At 40.0% G+C, this 14,207-nt stretch overlaps 1 protein-coding gene across 1 annotated transcript in view; it reads right to left on the reverse strand.

Moving 5' to 3' along the window:
- Nucleotides 1–14,207, reverse strand: part of LOC124555480 (cytosolic 10-formyltetrahydrofolate dehydrogenase) — a 178,702-nt gene that overhangs the window by 135,697 nt on the left and 28,798 nt on the right. The gene's annotated exons all lie outside the window — the stretch shown is intronic.

The raw sequence follows: 14,207 nt of genomic DNA on the forward strand, positions 1-14,207 counted from the left end.
CCTATTAATCTTTACAGAATAATTACGGTGCACATATTCATACTCTCAGACGAGATACTGACAGGCAATACTTAGACATTTGCTACATGTTTCATCATCATCCATCCACTTCAATTACACTGTACCGATTTCAGCATGTGAAAATTCAAGAAGCCTTGCTATTTCTGTTACACTCACTCCCAGGGTCCTTGTGATTATAATCTGCATTTTGCTAAAGTTCAAAGTAGCTTTCTCCAGTCCTTGCACACATAATTGATTCAATGAAAGAAGCATCCCAGATTTTTTTCTTAAAATAAGTATCATTACATGTTGAGTCAATGATGTGCTGAATTACAATTTGGACAGTGATAGGTGAAGTGGCGTAACTGGCACAAATGGTTGTAGAACTTCTCAAATAATAACAACGTAAATCTGTCATCATTCAATACATGTGATGAAACTCATCAGCAATTAGCTGATTAAAAGAGACACCATCAAACATTAGCAGTATCTACAAAAGGAGTATAGATGCATTAGATAGTCTCTGACCCTTCAGATTTGTAGATATCATCCTGTCATTGTTAACAAACATGATAATGTGAGAAATAATTTATGAAAGGTTTATAGACCAAGTGACAGATGTCAGCTGAATTGAACACATTAAGAAAATTTGAAGTGCATATTGGATTTACACAGAAGTACTTTATATAACAAGGCATAATTTTCACCTACAAAAAGGAAAAGATTAAGACATAATCAGCTCCAAATTAGGCATATTGGAGGGAAACAGGCAGCACACAGTGGTTGTATAAGAAAGAGGTTAAGCTGTAGGCCTCTGAAGCTCCCAGCAAACTATGCTCACTTCAAAATTCAGATCCAGAAAAAGAGTAAGTCCCACATGAAGTTCCTGTCTGTGGACACTGGGCTCCTATTCAAGTGATCACCTGGCATGATTGGAAAGGCTGCTATAAGGCTGTATGATGGTGGGTTAGCAGCACATCTTTAAGTCAGCTTAGCTGCCTACTCAACAGATGATATTTGTACCCTTCCTTCACTTTATCACAAAAATTTAAAAAAGTGTTAAAATGTAGCATTATATTTTGGACATGTCCTAAAGAACAGACACCATACATATATAAATACATAGGGCTTGACAGCCATTAAGATCATTTCAGTGCTGACGCACTCTCTCTCCTGAACTCTTTTTCAGGGCTCCAGCGTGATGCTGTGAGCAAAAGTATGGTTGACAGGGGTCACTCATTAGTAGTGTGTGGCAAGACAGGAATTTGCATTGGATGGAAAGCATGCTCAGACAGCCAAAGTGATTAAGGCGACCACTCACATACAGCGAGAAATCTGGGTTTGGTTCCTGGTCCTGCACGAATTCTTACTTGTTGCCATTGAATTCATTTCAATGGCCAATATTTTCAATGTCAGAATTCATTTCACTTCATTGTGTATAAGTATAGCTGTGGGATCAATAATGGTGTCTGTCTTTTCAGACAGATCCAAAAGAACAAACACCACACATATTTAAAACTAAATAAGTAGCCCACCTATAGTTAGAAGATTGTAATATAATAAACAAGCAAATGATGTAGACTCCTGATGTTGCTGCTGGAGTGAAGGGTGGTGCCTGGCTCTGGAGGACAGATATGGGTACACCAATCCATGATGCTTTAACTCTAAGTGAGAGTTCATCAATTATAGTGGCAGACAAACGGTGGTATGCCATTGTCTCAGCAATCCATGGCCAGATGTTTTCAGTGGGTGACAGATCTCAAGAATGTACTGAACACAGCAAAAACCACACATCTTCTGTGTCAAAGTAGGGTAGTACGACTTGGGCAACATTATCTTGTTGAAAGATGTTGTCACAGAGACCTTGAAGATAGGGTATTGCCACCAGCTTTAACGCATCAAAAATGTAATGTCTTCTGCCCAAAATACCAGTTATGTGGAACAGAGGTAATCTGTGTTATGAAACCAATGGCACCTCATATCTTCACGCCAGAATCTGAACCCACATGACAATGATGAATGCATAATAATGATGATTACAGGTTTGAAGGGACTGAACTACTTGGTTATCAGTTGCTCGTTGAACTGGAAATTTGTGTAAAAACAATGCAGAATGAGAAAAAGAGAACTATCAGCTCAAGGGTCTGTGACCTTGTCATCACAGTTAGCTTGAATCATATGGTTTTTAGAGAGAGAAAATCGAGGCAACTAAAACCCATAACTGATCACTGCAGTCCACACCAAGAAGTGTCATCATACTCTAGACTACTAAAATGGGGTGAGAAAATAATGACCGGATGGACTACAGAGTTAGTTACCTTAAACTCTTGGACAAATAAAATACATGCTGCAGCAGCAGATGCCCCCTTCAAATCCACCCCTGACAGCTAACACTGAGGTCCATTAAATTTTATTATAAATCCACTTTCCCTTAGGAAATGTAAGACTGTTAGCTGCTATCCCATCATCTGCAAGGATCTTGGGTAGGGAGGTATACAGGTTGAAGGCTCACCTCAGATCAGCCAGTACGGCGCACACTGTAAGAATATGGGCTATCATGAAATGACCAATACAGCTGCTTTGAGGGGGTCCTCTTGATGCAAAAGGAACTTGTGGTAAAGTCTGGGGTGGTCGATAAGCAATTGGCATAGTACGATGGCATCTTTCTGAGATGCCTGGAGAGAAGTACGCCACAGCTTGGTGGTTCCCTCAATTGTTTTCAGATTGTTGAGGGCTCTAGTAACCTGCCACTCCATATCCCAAGTTTTCAAAATTTGATGCCACAGTTATTATCATAGGTCTGTACCCGGCACTCAGAGTTCAAGTTTGTCTCCTGCAATTGCTTCTTTAGATAATTTGTCAGTGAATTCATTTCCCAGAATACCCACGTAGCTTTGTTTCCAGATGAATGTCACTGTCATTTTGGAGCTGTGGAGGCCAAATAATAAGTCTTGGAAGTCGCCGACCAAAAACTTTCTGGGGTAGCAAAGAGATATGCCTTGTAAGCAACTCATGAAGTCACTACAAACCAGGAAGGCCTTTGGCACAAGAGTTTCAATTTACTGCACAGTGCACAATATAGCAGCCAACTCTGCAATGTGTATACTGCATGCACTCAGCAAAGAATACTTCTTGTGCCCCTTAGTTGTGGAAAAGCAAAACCAATCCTGTCATTGGCAATCCATCCTTGTAAATGCATGTTACATTTGGGTAGTCATGGAGAATCAAATGGAATAGGTGTCTGAGAATGGTGGGATCAGCATTTTCCTTAGGGCCACAAAACAGATCCTTCTGAATCATAGGACAGGGGGTGGGGAGAGGGGGCCGGGGATGTGACGGGGGCGGAGGGGGGGGGGGGGGGTTGTCACGGGAGAGCTCTACAAAAACAGACAAAGAGGAGGCAGGTGGACGTCCTTGCATAGGAGCTTCTAATCATATCCCAGCTAGTCTACTGATTTCTGGGTGATCTGTAAACAGTCTGAGCTGTTGGTTGTGAACAGATTTGAGTAACATAGATTGGCAGTCACCTGACAGACTGTAACCACATAATTCACCAAGAGATTCTGGTCTCTGATGTTCAGTGGTGGAATACCAGCTTCCACCAGGAGGCTGTCTAAAGGGCATGTGCAAAAATCCCTAGTTGCCTGTATGTATTGATTGTGAGGTTTGAACCTATCCGGACCTGGAACAGTTGGAAATACTGGATAAAATGGGTAAGTAGCCCCAGAAGCTCCACCCATGCAAAGTGAACAGGACTTAATGTCACAAGATGGTGTCTTACACCTTCAGCATGTCAAAGAACATAGTGATTAGATGTTGGTGATGCACAGAAGCATCACGCACTGCACATTCCAGATGAATCAGTTCATCTGTAATGAACTGGAATGCCCGAAAGCCACTCTGAAATTGCAACAAATGTCCTCTGGCTTCCAGGCAACAACACAGTCAGCAGTTGACCATTCTTTTGAATAATTTACTCAGCCTGTTCATACAAGAGATTTATCTATAATTAGTCAAAATTTGAAGGTCTTTTCCTGGTTTCAAGATAGGAATAATAATACTCTCCCAGCATTGGGGAAAGGGGGGGGGGTCTCCCCTTCCTGCCAAATGTGGTTGAACAACCCAAGGGTGTGTTCTGTGCTGCTGTTATTAATGTGTTTAAGCATTTGATTGGAAATTTTTTCAGGTCGATGGTCTGTGTCATGACACGCAGCTAATGCACTGCAGAACTCCCATTCACTAAATGGAACATCATATAACTCAAGGCCTCATGAATGGAAGGATAAGTAGTGATACTTGCCAGGTGTTTCCAGGTCAGGAAATTAGGATAGTAGTTACTAGATGACGACACTGTGGTAAAGTGCACCACAAAACATTCAGTAATAAACACAGGATCAGTACAGATGTCACCATACAGGGAAATGCCAGGGACTATTGTAGACACTAGGTGACCATAAATGCAGTTGAATTTAGTCCATACTTGAGACAATGAGGTGTCAGCTCTCTCAGATGACACACTGTTCCAAACACTCATGCTTTTTCCTTTGCTCAAAGTCTCTTGAATGTTATTAAGTTTTCCACAAAAGGATGGCGTTCACATCACTGAAGTGTACCTCAATGCCCTCTCACAGCTGAAGCTATTTCTTTACACTGCACTGGCACACATTTCCAGTGGAATGGGCCTGAATAATAGGGCATCTGTCATTACTTCCACAGAGTGTATAATCCTTTCAATAGTATCTTGTACCACTCCTTGGATATCCTTCCCTTGACTGGTTTCAAAATTTTGTTTGGATATGAACACTTCCCAGTTGGCTTTACGAAATGACAAATATGGTGTAAGTCGTATTAGTTGGTGGTTTGACAAAGGGAGTCTGGCTGTTACACAGACTGGCACAGATGTACCACTTTATCATGGGCAAGATGCTCGCATTGCAGACTGTGAGATCTATGGCTGGGTACATTCCATGGCCAATACTGAAATGTGTTGCAGCTCCAGTGTTAAGTCAGCAGACTTCCTGTTCTGAAGTTAATTGTTCTATTACTTGGCTCCTGCTAGATGTGGTTTCACTACCCCATACAGGACTGTAGGCACTGAAGTTCCCCAGTAGGAGAAAGCATGGAGGCACCTGTTCTACTAGTTCCACCAGCCCGTGACATGATATAGATGGTACATATTATTACCCTGACTGAAAGGTAGACATAAACAGCCATAGCTTCTAATGCAATTGTTAGTGGGACATGCTCACTGAAATTGTCAGAGCATATGAGCAGGCAGATACCTTCAGATGTGCTCTTCGCATTAACATGATTTTTATACTACAATTTGTAGTTTATAACGCATTTAAAACTGATATCTCTCCTCTTTGATAGCATATGTTAACTGGCGATTTTCTAGCAAATTTAAAGGATAATTAAACAACAGTCACTCATCTTAGAGACACACACCTAGCATCATTTTAAACTCCATATTTTACAGATTAGGAAATAAAAACAAAAATCTTCACAAGTGAGTATTTATTTCATATTTTATGACAAAAAATTATTAAATGCAATTTATACATCATTTACTTCCAATTGGCAGTCTTGAAAACATTGTGGTACATAAAAGTCCAGCATTGCAGTCTTTGTACCACCACCTACTTTCTTTCCTTATCTGATTGCCAGTCTCTCTCTTTCCTTTGTCAGAACAAACTTCACAGTAGAACATGGTGTTTACTTTGGGAGCAGTGGGTGGTACTTTTTCTTGAAAACAGTAACCAAAATTTCTATCTAGGCTAGAGGTTGGTGTTGGTTCCAATGACTCCTGCAGCTACCAAGTCTATGTTAACTTCTTTAATAAATACCATTAGATATATCTTTTGCTTGGTGACATCCTTGAACAAAACAAAACAATTCACAATAGCCATTAGAAAATGCAAAAGAAAAGTTTTTCGCACCGCTTCACTGTTTTGCTTGCTAATGGGTAACAGCTGTACAGGTGATTGACACAATCTACATCAGTCTTGATCATGTTATAATCTATGACAATGTTTGGCTTCATTGTTTCTGTAAAACCTCCTTTTGATCAAACAGAACCTCCTTCATGATTGGCTGATGTTTTGTGGAGACGAAATATACATCATGTTTATTTTTCCATTTCAGCATTAGAATAGGGTCCTTCCTCAAAAACAGAATATTTCATTTTGTTTCTGGTTTCGTGTTTTGAAACTTGTTGGTAGGCCCTTTCTGTTCTTCATGACAATTTTGACAACCAGTGTCTGATGTTCCTACAACACACTTGTAAATCAATTTCTGTTGCATCCAGTGGTCAAATATGAACTACTATGGATATCCTACAGCTAGCAGTCATATAGCATGTGAGAAAAAATGTTTCAGTGGATCGAAAAGCTGTGAATGCAGGATAGGGGCACCATCGGCACAGTCAATACGTGCGCGCTCATAAGGCATACAGGTGTAGTGCTGAATGCATTAATAGTAGGGAGTTGGCTTTCTGAGAATTGTTTCTCCAGAAGTGCCATGCCAACTGTTGAGTAAGTGGTCATTAATTAATGGAGTTTGATCATGTGGTGGTGGTAGTCATTACAGTTCCACTGAAGGAATGTCAGAAAGTCATGAAGGGGAAATTGGAGTACAAATAACTTTGCTGATAAGTCATTTTTCACCTGAATGTATGATTCTTTATCAGTATACATAGGCTCGATATCTCGGGAGGTGGGGGGCGTCAATCGAACAGAGCAGTAGAATTTGGTTTAACTTTCGATTTTTCCTTCTTGTCCCTGTGAGATTTTGGTTTTTGTGAGGATTTTCCTGTCTTTGCTTCTTGGCCTACGGCCTGTGGCTCTGTCAGCCACTGGTTGGTGGTATACTGCTGATCTGTTTCATGCTAGGAGGAGAGCACCTAGGTAGGTGTCCTCTTCCCTAATGGAGGAGTAGGAGGCATCTCTAGTTTCACTAAAGAGGTGCTCACCATTGGTACTACAGGTTTGGGTGTCAAATGAGTTGCTATCCTTCCCCCATCTATAAAACAGGCATTGACATTTGGCTGGGACTAGGAATTACTGTCAGACTCTGTCAATGCTCTAGATGTGGATTTTGACATGATATTTGCAAAGTTTGACATTATATTGATTGGGTTGAGTCATTTAAACTTTTTCTCGCCATCTTGATAAGACAGGTGGTCAAATGTTATATAGTCTTAGATTTTCTTCTTCCTGTTGAAAATTTGACATGTCGGCAATAAGGGGGATGGTATTCTGGGCAGTTTACACATGTATGGGCTTGTTCACAAGGGCTGTCTTCTTGAATTGTCCTTCTGCATGTCCCACAAGTAGCCTCATTAGTACAGAGTGAGAATATGTACCCAAACCTCTGGCATCTAAAACATCACATAAGAGGAGGAAAATAGGGCTGGACATCACGCCTATAAACCATGATCCCAACTTTCTCAGGTAAAATATTTCCATTGAAAGCTTCAGTGTCTACCCTATGATCCTTACATCCTCTCTGGATGTAATAAACAAAACGGACTCAGCAAGCAGCATTCAGTTCATCTGTTTGTGACGAGGTTCCGTTGGAAGAGAACACCTTGAATCCTATTGAGTTTATAGGGAGAGAGAGTAACTGATACATCTCCATGCTTATCATACGCCTGAAGTGCCTGCAATTGGTTGGCATTCAAAGCTTTATCAACAAAAATAAATTTCTCATTTTCTCTATTCAGCAACTTGTCCAAAGTTATGGTCAATATTTTCAATGAACAACAGTGGATTTGTCATTGCAAAAGATTCTCTGTCAGTTCTGGAGCATAACAAAAATTGGGTGAAGTATCAACCTCCATTTCTCCTTGCCCGATTCTGATCTCATTGTGTAGCCTCAAAAATGGATATTCCATGAGGTTGTAAGCCTCTGCATTAAAATCTTGCTTTCTGTCTGCTGAGACGGCCATACTGGCACAGCCATTGGTATAGGTACATTTGGTACACTTCATTGCAGATCACAATACTACTCACTCTGAAAGCTCACCCCATAAGTGTCACCCTGTCACGACAAAGGCTACTTAGCTTAGTACCCGTTGCCCACAGTCCTAGTGCCCCAGATTGGAAAGACACCTACTCCTCAGCAAAAATGTGGAGGTTACAGCTCAGGCATCAGCAGTGCAATCCATGCGATGTCAGGGGCTACAACTGTAAGGGTACACAACAACCCCACCCCACCCCTCCCCCACTTCCATCTCCTACCCCAAATCCTGCCATGACAGATTGACTATCACACTGGATTTTGAGTGTGAACATAAATCCACTCTAATAGTAGGTGCAGAAGTACGCTGTGCACAGTGTACAGATTATGCACCACATAAGGTGTTCTTACCCAAACGGCCTGCATTTCTGTGAAACTTGGAAATGTGGAGGTCAAACTGTAGATGGAAACCAGAAGTTATCAAATCAAAAAGGGTGAGGGAAAGGTTGTGAAATAAGCTAAACTTGATAGGTGTGCTAATAGTAACCGAGTTGTCAATGTAAATACTTGACTAGGTATAATACCCATTTTTATCATCTCTTATGACAGACAAGGACTAACTGTGAGTTTATTCTAGCCCCTGCTACTGCAAGGGGGATCGAACAACGTAATCTGGCAACATTTGTTCTTCTTGGAGGATCCACACAGAGATACGTGCATAGCAAAGCTATACTGTTGTCTATGCACAAATTATTCACATCTCTAAAATACAGCAAGCATGAGTATAAACAAGTGAAGGTACAGGTACAGCCACCGACGATTATTTGATTACTGTGTATGCGAAGATAACATTTAAGGCATTGGACAGAGGGCTGCCGACAATTCCCAATAATTCCAGAGGAAACTCTGATTGAACTGTACTTCAAATACTATTATCAACAGAAGCACAACTTCGAGTTAGCCAATTTAGAAAATAAGGCATAGGCTGCACTTGGCAGATGCAGTACGTGGTAGAAGCCAATGACTTTCTGGAGAATGTTCTGGATGCCACAAGACATTCAATATTCAATGGAATCTGAAAATCTCATGAGCTGACACAGGAGAAGTACAACATCACACAGAGTAGAATATAACCCCTCAGACCAGCAGTCTGAGAGATAGTCAGTGAAACGATTACAGAATTTGGAATTATTAGCCTGAAGTCTAATTGATTGGTTGGTTGGTTTGTGGTATAAAGTGACCAAACTACAGGGTCATCAGTCCCTTTTTCCTGATGCAAGCAAGGCTCAAGGTACAAAAACACCCAATAAAAAGAAAAATAAAATGAACAAAAAATGGGGAAAACATACACCAGAAGGAAAAGTGGAAGAAGGTATTAAAACAGAGCATATGGACTGGGCTGGCTGATCACAATAATAAAAGAGGATGAGCCAGCCACTCTGCAACACATTAAAATGTCCACCCCAAAAAGACAAGGTGAGATGAACACATGTAGGGAAAAGACAACCACCAAGACAAACAAATGCAAAGAAAGTGCGGCAGAGTTAAAACGGAGGGAGGGTGGCGACCTCAGAGAGAAGGCTAAATGCCCACCCTCAGATGGTATGATAAAAACCCCCTCATGAATAAAACATAAAACTAAATTTGCTGTTCAGGCATTGTCACCCAACACTGAAGGTAGGGTGCTGGGAAGGTTAAAAGTCCACCACAGAGTGGCTAAAAGTGGGTAGTCCAGCAAGATGTGGACGACAGTCATATGTGAGAGACAGTGACACCAAAGTGGGTCCTTGCAATGGAGGAGATAGCCATGTGTTAGCCACATACGGCCAACGCGGAACTGGCAGAGAACCACAGAGTCCCTGTGAGAGGCAGGCATGGAGATCTTCCACACATTCGTAGTCTCCTTAAGGGCACGCAGTTTGTTGTGCGTACTGAGATTATGCCACTCCATCTCCCAAAGCTGAAAAACTTTGTGGCATAATAATGATCGCAGGTCAGTTACAGGGATGCCGATCTCCAGAAGTGGTTTCTATGTAGCCTGTTTGGCCAGCCTGTCAGCAAGTTCATTTCCTTGGATTCCGACATGGTCTGGGGTCCACACAAACACCACAGAACAACTGGACCTTTCCAGGGCATAGATGGACTCCTAGATGGTCGCTACCAAAGGATGGAGAGGGTAGCACTGGTCAATAGCTCGTAGGGTGCTCAAGGAGTCAGTACAGAGAAGAAACGACTCACCAAGGCATGAGTGGATGCACTCTGGAGCACGAGATATGGCCGCCAGCTTTGCAGTGAAAACACTGCAACCATCTGGCAATGAGTGCTGTTCAATATGTCCTCCATGAACATACGTGAAGCCAACATGACCATCAGCCATCAAGCCGTCAGTGTAAACCACTTAATGGTCCCAGTACATGTCAAAAATTTAGAGGAAATAACAGCAGAGAGCTGCAGGGTTAACTTATTTTTATTTATTTTATTTATTGTATTTTTTTTTTTATTTTTTTTTTTTTTTTTATTTTTTTTTTTTTGCATGGAGACACCAACTGGTGTCTTTTGCAAACGTCATAGCATTTTTTTTACAAGTTTAGTACAGTCATATATACATATGTGATTATATATACATGATACAAATGTACCACTGTACCTAATAAGGCACAATATTGGGTGTTACATCGTACCTATTACAAATATTCAGATTTTACACACACACACACACACACACACACACACACACACACACATATATATATATATATATATATATATATATATATAAAATAATTTATTTTAGTTTAATATTAATATTCACTTAAAGAATATAAACACTTGTCAATCAAGAAATATTTCAGTTTCACTTTGAATAAGTTCCCTTTGTGGCACCTTATAGAGCTCGGTAATCTGTTGTACAATATTTGACCACTAATGCATGGACTATGGTCTGTTGTTTTTAATTTTGTTCTTTGTCTGTAGTAGCAGTCTTTATTTCTTGTATTATAGGCATGCATATCAGAGCACTTTGTTGCTTTGTTTTGATGTGTCACAAAAAATATAATTAATTTGTAAAGATACAGTGAGTAGACTGTGAGGTATTTATGATGAACAAAGATTTCCCTGCATGAATCTCTATACCCTAATCCATGGATAATTCTGATTGCTCTTTCCTGTAGGGTTAATATTCTGTTCATATGTATGTCGGCAGCACAGCCCCATATCTCTATCCCGTAAATAATCTGTACAAAAATGGTTCCATAATAAATTGTTTTTAATGTCTGATGTGGGACAACTTTTGATAACTGGCTGATTAGATGTAATGAACTGCTGATTTTATTGCATAAAAATTTGATATGGTTTACCCATCTTAGATTTTCATCTAGGTGAATACCTAGAAATCTGCAGCCTTCTGTGTCCACTACTTCAATTCCACCTATGTTACTGATAGAGGTTTGGTGTGAGTTTGTAAGTTTAAATGGCAATAACTGAGATTTACTGATATTAACTTTCAAACCTTGATCTTGGAAATAAGTAGTTATTTGACGTAGGCCCTCAGTTGCTACCAACGTTAACTCATCATTTTGTTTACCAAGAAATAACAGTGAGGTATCGTCTGCATAGGTTACCAATTGGGAGTTGAAAGGTTGCTCTATATCATTTATGTACACTAGGAAAAGGAAAGGGCCCAAAATTGAGCCCTGGGGTACACCTTGCGTTACTGTCTCATATTTGGACTGGAAATTAATGATCTGATTATTGATTTTGTAAGTCAGCTTTGTACACTGCTTGCGGTTAAATAAATATGTAGCCAGCAATTGCATGGATGCGGCATTTACATTGTATGACTCAAGTTTACTTAAAAGTAACTCATGGTTTACCGAGTCAAAGGCTTTAGTGAGGTCTAGAAATATGCCAGCTGTTTGCATTCCTTGATCAAGGGCACCATACGTTTTGTGAAGAAATTCCGTAATTGCTGTGATAGTACTATGATCCTTTCGGAATCCATGTTGTGTGTCTGTTAGGAACTTATTTTTCAAGAAATAGTCACTAAGTTGTGTCAGCAGCACAACTTCAAATACTTTGCTGAAGACAGGTATTAATGATATGGGCCTGAAATTTGAAACCTCTTCCTTGGATCCTTTTTTATGCACTGGTTTAAACTGTGCTCCATTTCAATACATTTGGAAATGTATGTTCTCTAATACTGCAGTTTACCAGGTGGGTGATTATTTTAACTAATTCCTTATTACATTTTTTAATCACGATACTACTCAAACCATCGCATCCAGATGAGTACTTATTCTTTAGGTTATTTATTATCCTGCCTATTTCTTTTTCACTTACTTGTTTGAATTCAAAAGGTGGCTCTTCAAAGGGGCAGAGCTTTACCTCACTACTCACAGTTGTGTTATTAACTGGACTAACAGCTGCAGATATAAAGTATTTATTGAAAACATTGCAGACTTTATTAGGATCTTTAACTGTGTTTCCTTCATGTCTTATATTTACAATTTCAGTTTCTGGCTTCGGTGTGGCTTTGCGAAATTGATTTACAATTCTCCATGAGGCCTTGGCTATATTGTCTGACTGAGCTATTTCACTGCTGTATATCTGTTTTCTTAGATTTGAAAACTCTTTCTTAAAGATTTTCTTGGCTTCATTGTGCTTGGCCTTAAAAACCTGTGTGACACATCCAGGTCCTGGATTTTTTGCCTGAGTTTTATCATATTTGCTGGAAGTATCAGTCTGTTGGTTTTTGCACTTTGGTTATGGGTGAACACACTTTGTATTTTTTTAACAGGGCAGCATCTGTCAAAGTGTCTTAGCATAGTATCATAGAATTTGGCCCATTTGTTTTCAGATCCTTCAGTCTGGTAAACCAGATCCCAGTCCTCTATAGATAATTTATTTCTTAGGGCAAGGATGTTACCCTCTTTTAGGATTCTTTTATTTGCGGTAACTTTTGTCATTTTTGGGATGCTTGTGTTTACATACTCTACAAGCTGGCATTTGTGGTCAGAGTAGTGAAAATCCATATTCCAGCACCTAACACTGTCTTTAATATGTTTACATAGTATAACGTAATCAATTCTGCTAGATGTGGACTTTGTTACCCTGGTATCACTATTTACTACATTTACGAGATTATATGGGTTAAGAGTATCTATTAACCTCATATTACACAAACTGGAAGATTTTGCCTCAATATTCAGATCACCAAGTATAGTTAGGTCACTGGGACCACAACGTCCCACTACTCTACTAAATATGTCTATGAAGCTAAACACATCAGCCTTTGGTGGATGATAAATCCCAATAACTTTATGTTTTCTCATAACCTCTCTACACTCTTTGGTGTGGACTTTGATGCCTGTCACTTCAATCAAGCCTTCTTTGTTGTACTGGTCTAGATAGTTTAATTTCTTGTACTCATGGTCTAGATAGTTTAATTTCTTGTACTCAAGATTCTCACTAATGTAAACTGCCACACCACCACCCTTATGTTGCTGTCTACAATAACTATTTGCTAAGGAGTAGCCCTCTAGTTTACAGTAAATAATTTCATCAGATTTTAATCCATGCTCAGTTAGCACTACTATATGAGGTGACTGTTCATTTACAAAAACCTGTAATACATTAAGCTTATTTCTAAGGTACTGTATGTTTAGGTGCATGAGCCTTAGGGGTATTTTTAACTGGTCACTCTGATTATCTTCCTTTAAAATGCACACTAACAGTTGGCTTTAAATGTAATAGTTCCCCTTCCTGTAATATACTAAGCACTTCACTTGCTCCCTTTGCTTCTGGTACTATGCAGTGATTTTTTTCAGTTTGTGTCATTAAACCTGGATCGTATCTTTGTCCGGTGTTTATATTCCTCTCACTATTGTCACACTGGTATTTAAGATGGACAGTTTTACTTACATCTTTTTCCATGTTCTCTTTCTGCTTACTCGGTACCATAAAAAATCCTCACTTAGTGTAGCAGGTCTCCTAGTCCTCAGGCATCTGTCTTGATTGGAAGCTGCTGCTGCTGTTGATCTCCCAGGCCTCAGGTACCTCTTCTGTGTGGTTGCTGTTGCTGGTGGCTCCTGTGCTCCCCGACTTGGTGACTGCCCTTCTTTGTTAGCTGCTGCGGCTAATGACCTTTGTATATTTTCCTCACATGCATTTTCATTGCCTTGAGGTAGTATTATGGGGTCTGCTGTTCTGGATGCTGTTGCTGATGACGACAGCTCTGCTGATGATTGTGG

This window comes from Schistocerca americana, chromosome X (genome assembly GCF_021461395.2).
Source record: "Schistocerca americana isolate TAMUIC-IGC-003095 chromosome X, iqSchAmer2.1, whole genome shotgun sequence".
Taxonomy (NCBI): Eukaryota; Metazoa; Arthropoda; class Insecta; order Orthoptera; family Acrididae; genus Schistocerca; species Schistocerca americana.